At 42.8% G+C, this 9,119-nt stretch overlaps 1 long non-coding RNA gene across 1 annotated transcript; it reads right to left on the reverse strand.

The window, feature by feature from the left end:
* Positions 1 to 3,319: 3,319 nt before the first annotated feature.
* On the reverse strand, positions 3,320 to 8,582 carry LOC133260351 (uncharacterized). Its single transcript, XR_009740776.1, has 4 exons — positions 8,427 to 8,582; positions 7,603 to 7,681; positions 4,376 to 4,536; positions 3,320 to 4,209 (listed from the first exon to the last, which is right to left on the reverse strand). It is a non-coding gene; the product is annotated as an uncharacterized LOC133260351 (long non-coding RNA).
* Between the last annotated feature and the right edge of the window lie 537 nt (positions 8,583 to 9,119).

Genomic DNA, 9,119 nt, shown 5'->3' on the forward strand with positions numbered 1-9,119 from the left:
GCAGCCATGAAATTAAAAGACGCTTACTCCTTGGAAAGTTATGACCAACTTAGACAGCATATTAAAAAGCAGAGACATCACTTTGCCAACAAAGGTCTGTCTAGTCAAGGCTATGGCTTTTCCAGTGGTCATGTATGGATGTGAGAGTTGGACTTAAAGAAAGCTGAGCGCTAAAGAATTGATGCATTTGAACTGTGCTGTTGGAGAAGACTCTTTAGAGACCCTTGGACTGAAGGAGATCTAACCAGTCCATCCTAAAGGAGATCAGTCCTGGGTGTTCATTGGAAGGACTGATGCTGAAGCTGAAACTCCAACACTTTGGCCTCCTGATGCAAAGAGCTGACTCATTTGAAAAGACCCTGATGCTGGGAAAGATTGAGGGCATGGGGAGAAGGGGATGACAGAGGTGAGACAGTTGGATGGCATCACCGACTCATGAGTTTGGGGAGGCTCTGGGAGTTGGTGATGGACAGGGAGGTCTGGCGTGCCGCAGTTCATGCGGTCGCAAAGTGTCGGACACGACTGAGTGACTGGACTGAACCTAACTGAATGTGCTCAGTGCATATAACCACAACAAACAGTTGTTATTTATTGAATGCCCACTGTTTTAAGCACTTTCTATTTACTAATAATAGCCATCATTTGTTGAGTTTTTCTTATGTGCTAGATCCTAAACACATGGCATGAATGAGTCCACATATATTTCTGTAAGGTAGGCAGGATTATTAGCCCACTTTTCAAGGTGAGGAAATTAAGGTCGAGAGAAAACATACCACTTACCAGAAAAAGTTGCCAGTAATAATGGGCAGAGCTAGAATTCAAACCTGGCAGTCTAGTTCCTCAATCTACATTCTTGACCACGACCCTATGTTAAATTATAATGTGTCATTTAGTCCTACAGTAACCCACAAGGATATATATTGGCTTGCCTACTTTAGAAATTAACAAAATGAAATCCACAGAAGATAGGAAAGACCTTCAGTCACAGATATGGTGAAGTGGCAATGCTCAACTTCATACCCAGGTCCATCAGACTCCATTAAACATTATTTTATATGCTTGTGCTCTTGAGTTCAACACAACTACCTCTGGAAGCTTATTATGGGAATTAAATAAGACCACCCATGTGTTTTATACATGCTAATATACTATACTGAATGTTGGATTGAATTGCCTGTGAGCACACCGTTCAGTCATCACTATGCCTATTAGCATTAGACAAATAGTCTCTAAATTGCAATCCTGTATGTCTATCAGTCTGTTTGTTGATTTTAAACTGTAATAGTTTATGTATAAGTTACATACATGCATTATTATACTAATATATCTTCAGTCTGCCACATATTAGCTAATTGCTCCTGGCAGCTTCTTATCCTATCTGTGCTTCAGCTTCCTCATTTTTAAATAGGGACAATAGTATTTATATGAGGTGTTGTGAGAGTTAAAGTAACTAATAGAAGTAGGGCATTTGTAACAGTACCTGGTACATAAACAAAATGCATAAACAATAAAATGCATAAAATAATATGATTGTGCATAAGAAAATATACAAAAATAAACTGTAAATAAGAAATGAGTTAAATTTTATTTTAGTGTACTGATTAATTATATACACTTTTCTGCCTTACCCTAAAGTATTACTAATATCACTAATTTTAGCAAGGAAGTATGATTGAACAAGTACCACTGCTTTTTATGTCTGGATATAACATTTTGTCATATAGCTATTTGATAGCCTGGTTCTAAGTAATACTGCAGTGGGCTGCCATGCCTTTCTCCGGGGGATCTTCCCAACCCAGGAATCGAACCCAGGTCTCCCACACTGCAGGCAGATTCTTTACAGTCTGAGCCACCAGGGAAGCTACTGGAGTGGGTAGCCTATCCCTTCTCCAGGGGATGTTCCTGACCAACGAACTGAACTGGGGTCTCCTGCATTGCAGGCAGATTCTTTACCAGCTGAGCTGCCAGGGAACCCTGATTTTAGCAACGAAGTATGACTGAACATGTGCCACTGCTTTTTAAAGCCTGGATATGACATTTTGTGACACAGTGATTTGATGGCCTGGTTCTAAACTTACTTTGGTTTTTCATTGTAGTGGTTGCCTAGTTGAAAAATATACTTCACAAAGTAATACAGGTGCTTATGGAAAAGCATATTCATATACAAGTCTTATGTTTGATCAATAAATTTCCATCTTCTATAACGTTAATCTCTTTCCTTAACAAATTAAAGGAAGGTATGTAATAGTTATATTTTTACAGATGATCTTAAAACCTACCTAAAGGCTTCATTTGGACCGTTTTTTAACAAATTAGAAAATTCACTTTCAAAGTATTTTTAATATTGACATATAAGAGTTGTACAGGTAAAATACATCAGTCTTAATCTCAGGAACAAAAATCACATAGTGATGAAAATATCTTTAAACATGCACTTTCAAAATTCTTTCTCCAAACCATGAGTTTTCTTCAAAGGCCATTATTTCCTCATTTATTACCAAAAATATCACTTTCATTTCAAAAAGATTGATTAAGTATGTATATTTTCTCAAAAAAAAAATGCTGCTAGATAACATATCACCAATAGCCATTGTTTTTAGCTCATGATATATCTGAGAAAAAGTTCAAACCAGGATGGAGCATGCTATTTTTCCATTTTTCCGTTGTTCTTATTATTGACTTGAATTATTAGGACCATCTTGACCAGCAGTTTCTTTCCAGAAAATATTTTAAGTCACTTATACATTTTAAGAGTGTTAATTTATCATACTCAGTAATAGTGTATAAATCCATTTCACCAAGAACATGCAAACTACAATACGTCACTGGAAGTTCAGAATGAGGTAGGTGCCACCAACTCTGAGTTACAGAGCTCCCATTCCTCTTGCAGACCATGTGATGCAGAATGCTCTACTTGAGTGATGAGTGACGGAAGCAGTATCAATCACATATTCACTACTAGCAAAGTTTAGTGTATTTCTCTTTTCTCAAGATAAAATCTTAATAGAGTTTGGAGTTCTAATATCTGGTGACTCAGTGTACAGTATCCACCTGCTGATGCAAGAGATGCTAGTTCGACCCCTGGGCAGGCAAGATCCCCAGGAGAAGGAAATAGCACTGGGAAATCCCATGGACGGAGGAGCTCGGCAGGCTACATTCCATGGGGTTGCCAAAGAGTCAGACACAACTTAGCGACTAAACAACAACAACAAAATATTTTCTTCAGGCATCTTAAGGGACAGTCTTGCACTTCCCTAGAATGCACACACCATAATTCGGAAGTGACAGCACAAAGCTGGCTCATGTCAACAGGGCCACTGCATGGTCATCAGAGAGTAGCATGAGTCCTATTTTTGCCTCAGACCTCTATTCTTCCCATTAAGGGCACTCAAGCACTCACAGCTTTTCTCTTTCTATTCTTCACTATCCTTATTATCAAACTCAAATATATTAACACACAGGCACACTTTTAAACTCCATCTCTCGTTTCATTCTTATATCTCTCCTTCATGAATCTTCCTCTCCCCCACGCTTATTTTTCTGTGAACTGAAAAATTAATCACTCCTTAGAAGCATAAAGATAGTCATTAGTCATATGCCAAAGATAGAAACTCTCCATTTTCATCTAAAATTAAACAATGAAAAGTAAAATGTTAGTCTCTCAGTCGTGTCCCACTCTCTGAGACCCCATGGACTATAGCCTGTCAGGGTCCTCTGTCCATGGACTTCTCCAGGCAAGAATGCTAGAGTGGGTTTTAACCACCGATATATAAACATGTACATGCAAAGACACACACACTCACACATACATATGCATTGTTGTTGGCCAGTCACTAAGTCCTGTTGGACTCATTGTGACCCCATGGACTGTAGCACACCAGATTCCCTGCCCTTCGCTATAATACATGCCTTTTATAAATATATTTAATATGCAGTTAAGATTTCAACCTATGACTTCTGGGGATACACACACAGCAGTAGTCATGGTAAATTCTAGAAACAACACTTTTTTAACCACAGACATATAAACATAGATACGCACATACACATATACTCACTCCCTGGAGCTCAGATGGTGAAGAATCCACCTGCAATGTGGGAGACCTGAGTTCAATCCCTGGGTAGGGGAGATCACCCTGGAGGAAGGCATGGCAACCCAATCCAGTATTCTGGCCTGAAGAATCCCCATGAACAGATGAGCCTGGCAGGCTATAGTACAAGGGGTCACAGAGAGTCAGACATGACTGAGCAACTAAGCACAGCACACATACACACTTACATATGCACACGTATGTAAGTAATATACACAGTAAGTGCCAGATGGTCAGGACCACATGGCTACGAGCAGAAGCGCTGGACGCGCACAAGCACTTACCTGCCCTGGGATCTGAGGGAGACACGTCTTGCTGGAACTATTTCAAGGTGTTTAGCAAGTTGAGAGCGATGCTTGAGAAGAAACTGCTAATCTTCCAAGCAAGAAGGTTCTTGGGAAGGGCTCCAGAGGCCTTTGTCCACTCTGACAGGTCTCTGAGGGTCCTAGTGGAAAATCAGACAGTAAAGAGCGATTTGTGACAGGGGCTGTTGTCTCAATCCAAGTCACCGAGGCAACAGCCCACGGCCTGGTCAAAGGACACAGCGAAACCCCAGAGGAAATGCTATAGTTTCCACACAGACCATCAATATCTCCTGAACATCCAGAGGGTGTGACCACAGGTTGACCCTGGAGCTGGTCCAGACAATGAGGCTCCTCACCCTCCTCTAGCTTTAAAATGTACGCCCACAGGTCCTTCCCTGTGGAAGGGAGCCATTTTCAAGGAGGTAGTTTTGAGAGATTGGGGTGATGTTGAGACCCTTTGAATTGTTCAAAGTTCTCTATAAAGTTGAGATTTTGAAGAGCAGGGGAAGAGATCTACTCGCAAGGGTGAGCAAGTAGCATGTGATCATCACTTGTATAAATAAAAAGATTTGCAGGTGAAATCCTGCTGTTGTTTAGTTGCTGTGTCTGACTCTTTTCTGACCACATGGACTACGTAGTCCACCAGGCTCCTCTGTCCATGGGATTTCCCAGGCAAGAACACCAGGTCCATTAAACATAGTGCTTGGCACAATTATGCTCGTGACTTGGATAAGCTAGGACCTTATCCAAGTGACCCAGTGATTCCCAGATACTATTTCAAAACTTAATAAGTGATTTCCATGTGCCAGTTTCTGTTCAAACTCCTTTAATCCTCACAAGAAGCTGGTGAGGTAAATACTATCAGGATTATGATTTTACCAGTGGAAAAAAAAGTACAGGGAGATCAAGTGACTTTCTTGAAGTTGCACAGCTAAAAAGTAGCTGGGAGAGCACTATGGACCCAAACAGTCCACCCCTGTAGCCTGGACCCTCTCAGCTATAGTGCCTACAACTTTACACCTGATCAGTGCATTCCTTTAAAGCAGGAACCACTTTCTTCCTTTTTGGACCCCTCTCAAACTGGGTTTAGAATGTCCTCATAATCCCATGAAAACAGAAACACCTCAGAGAAATGTGAAAACACTGAGTGCTAATAGCACTGCATGTGCTGTGCTTATTCTGATTTTATTCAAATAGAAAGTGGAACTGCAAAAGAAAATCAAGTGCTAAGAAAGGTAACTCCAGGCACCATGTCTGGCTCACCCTGCGGCATTCTATCCGCACATATGGTAACCAACAGGAAAATAAACGGGCCCGAATCGTTACCCCAGAGGTATATGGTATGTAAGCACAAAGAATTATTTTATTCTGCTCTGGGGCCCATTTTATACTCAACTCTTCATTTCTCCACCTCCTTATGAGCCTGTGCTGCAGAAGCTATCCCCAGGTGGAAGTGCTCATTTTCCCCACTTATCTGAGGGGCCAAGAGGTCAAGATAACACATTGTACTGAGAAGTGATTGGGTCCTTCCAAGGTTTACATGTCCTCAGAGTAATAGGTCCAGAGGACCCCTGACTCCTGCCAGGACCTGAGCATAACACCCGTTCCAGTGTCTCCTCACAGCCTGGAGACTTCCCTTCCCCACCAGACTGAAGCTCCATGAAGACAGAAGCACATTTACTCTCTTTGCTGTCATAGCCCCAGCACACAGCTCAGAGCCTCTCCTGTCAGGTATTCTCAATAAATACCCAGCGGACGTAAAGTCTGCTTCTAGCCCGTGGTGCAGATGAAGATGTTTTTGTCCCCCAAGGGACACCGGACAGTGTCTAGAGAAGGTTTTGTCATCACACCTCGTGAGGAGCGGGTGGAGAAGAGAGGCACTGCGGTCTGCCCGGTAGAGGTCAGGGATGCTGGGAAAGCCTAGGATACACAGGACAGCCTCCATAACAAAGAATTTCTCAAGGTATCAACCCTGCTGAGGCTGACAATCTCTGTTCTAATTCACTGCATCCCTTTGATTAATGAAAAAACTGAGAACTGAAGAGATGATATTTCTGACTCAATCTTGCCCACCAGAACAGTGGCAGAGTCAGACCCGGGGCCTGACTCCCAGATCAGGCTCGTGTCCTCACTGATTAATACTCCAGAAATCAGGACAAGTCTCTTCAGAGCACTGGTGTGGTTGCTCAGGCCAAACAAACTCATGCTAAAAAGACAATCTTAGATTATAGCATGATTCCCTGCTATTTTCATTAAAAAAAAAAAAAAAAAACCTACATAGCTTATTTTACTACACTGTGGAGACACTGGTTTTTTATCACTCATTTTTCTAAAGATGGGTTAATAGCTGGTTGTGTGCTGTGCTAAGTTGCTTCAGCTGTGTCTGACTCTTTTGACCCCATGGACCATAGCTCACCAGGCTCCTGGGCCACCTGGGAAGCCCAATGGGTGGTTAAAGGGTGAAAAATTAAAGACAAGAAGGTGACTCCTGAGCTCTTTCTCTCTCATTCTCTTAAAAGAGGAACAAATGGAGAAGAGTTAAATCTGCTAACTATGAACAGTAGTTGCACTATTAACTTTGTATTTTTCAAACTCTTAAGCAACACGACCTGAGCTCAAGCATTTCCTGAAGCTGCTGACCATCCCCCTGGCTGCCTTGTTTTCACAAGTGCTCTCAGGCTCCAGGAGGAGGCAGAGTGGAAGACAAGCAGAAGCTAAACCTTAGGGTCTAGACACCTCTGCCACTTACTCGGGCAAACTCAAGAGCCTCTCTGAAACTGAATTTTCTTATGAAAATGGAAAATTTATAAAGGATGTATAGAACAGTCTTTTGGACTCTGTGGGATAGGGACGGGGGATGATTTGGGAGAATGGCATTGAAACATGTATAATATCATATAGGAAACGAATCACCAGTCCAGGTTAGATGCAGGATGCAGGAGGCTTGGGGCTGGTGCACTGGGATGACCCAGAGGGATGGTATGGGGAGGGAGCTGGGAGAGGGGTTTAGGATGGGGAACACACGTACACCCATGGCGGATGCATGTTGATGTATGGCAAAACCAATACAATATTATAAAGTAAAAATAAATAAAAGAACCAAACAAATTAAAAAAAAGAAGAAAAAAAAAGGAAAAACAATTATAGGGATATTTTTAAAAATGTAAAGATGAATTAAGTTCCTCCTGAAAAGATTGAGCACTTACTTGGTAAAGAGAACAGATGTCTGCTTTTAACTGTCAACAGAGCTTTTACTTTTTTTCTTCCTTTTCATCCTTCAAAAGACTAAAAATACAAAGGCTAGAATTAATAGCTAAAATATATTCCTCCCCGTCCTCTTCCTCTCCAGTCAGTAACGCTAAATTCTTCAGGCACTAGAACATGATGTTGAACAGTTTGCTCTGGGAGCTAACCTGATGACTTTTGTCTGTTACCGGCTCCATAGATCTGTTAACACTGATTATCTAGTGTGGATTTGTTACTGCACTAGACATTCTCTGGTGGCTCCGACAGTAAAGAGTCTGCCTGTGGTGCAGGAGACCAGGGTTCAATCCCTGGGTCGGGAAGCTGCCCTGGAGAAGGAAATGGTGACCCACTCCAGTATTCTTGCCTGGAAAACCCCATGGGTGGAGGAGTTTGGCAGGCTACAGACCATGGGGTCACAAAGAGTCAGACACGACTGACTTCACTTTCACTTTAGACATTCACAAGGAGGGAGGGAGGGACCGACAGGAAAGACTCTGATCTATACCCTGCCCTCAGGAAACTCACAGTTTAGTGAAGAGACAAGATGAGAGCACATACAATCCAAAGCCACGAACAACGGGGTGCATGCATGTCTGAGACAGATAATTCTTCCACACTTTCAAACATCAGATTCCACTTGTGCCTGGCTGCATGTGCTAACTAACGTTAGTTCAGTTCAGTTCAGTTCAGTCGCTCAGTCGTGTCGACTCTTTGCGACCCCATGAATTACAGCACGCCAGGCCTCCCTGTCCATCACCAACACCCGGAGTTCACTCAAACTCACATCCACCGAGTTGGTGATGCCATCCAGCCATCTCACCCTCTGTCGTCCGCATTCCAGCCATCTCATCCTCTGTCGTCCCCTTCTCCTACTGCCCCCAATCCCTCCCAGCATCAGTCTTTTCCAGTGAGTAATGTTAGACACCCTTTAAACATCACTTGCTGTGGCACATATGCGCTGACGTTAGATACCTCCTCCGACAGCACTTGTGGTTTGGCGCATGCGCTGCCGTTAGACACCCTTCAGGAGTCTTGGCCGTTGGGAATGACGGTTTGGGGCGGGGAGGTTGGGCGCATGCGCTGACGGTACACACCTCCTCAAACGTCGCTTGAAGTTTGGCGCATGCGCTGATCTTAGACACCCTTAAGGATCACTGGCGGGCGGTTGGGCATCACTAGCGGTTGGGCATCACTAGCGGTTGGGCACATGCGCTGGAGTTAGACACCCTTCAAGGATGAATAGCATTCAAGGAGAGTTTTCAGGGAGGAACACATTTCAGCAGAAGCGAAGAACCAGGTTCCAAAAAGCAGAGAGCATTGGAGTGTAAGAAAAACGCTTTCCCAGGAGGGCAGGCTCTGCAAAGGGGCCTAATGGGACTGAAGATAAAAGCAAACAGGCTTAGAAAAGAGAAATCTACCTGTTTTTTTTTTTTTTTTAATTTATTCCATATTATTTTATTTATCCCCTAGGCAGATG

This window comes from Bos javanicus, chromosome 14 (genome assembly GCF_032452875.1).
Source record: "Bos javanicus breed banteng chromosome 14, ARS-OSU_banteng_1.0, whole genome shotgun sequence".
Lineage (NCBI taxonomy): Eukaryota > Metazoa > Chordata > Mammalia > Artiodactyla > Bovidae > Bos > Bos javanicus.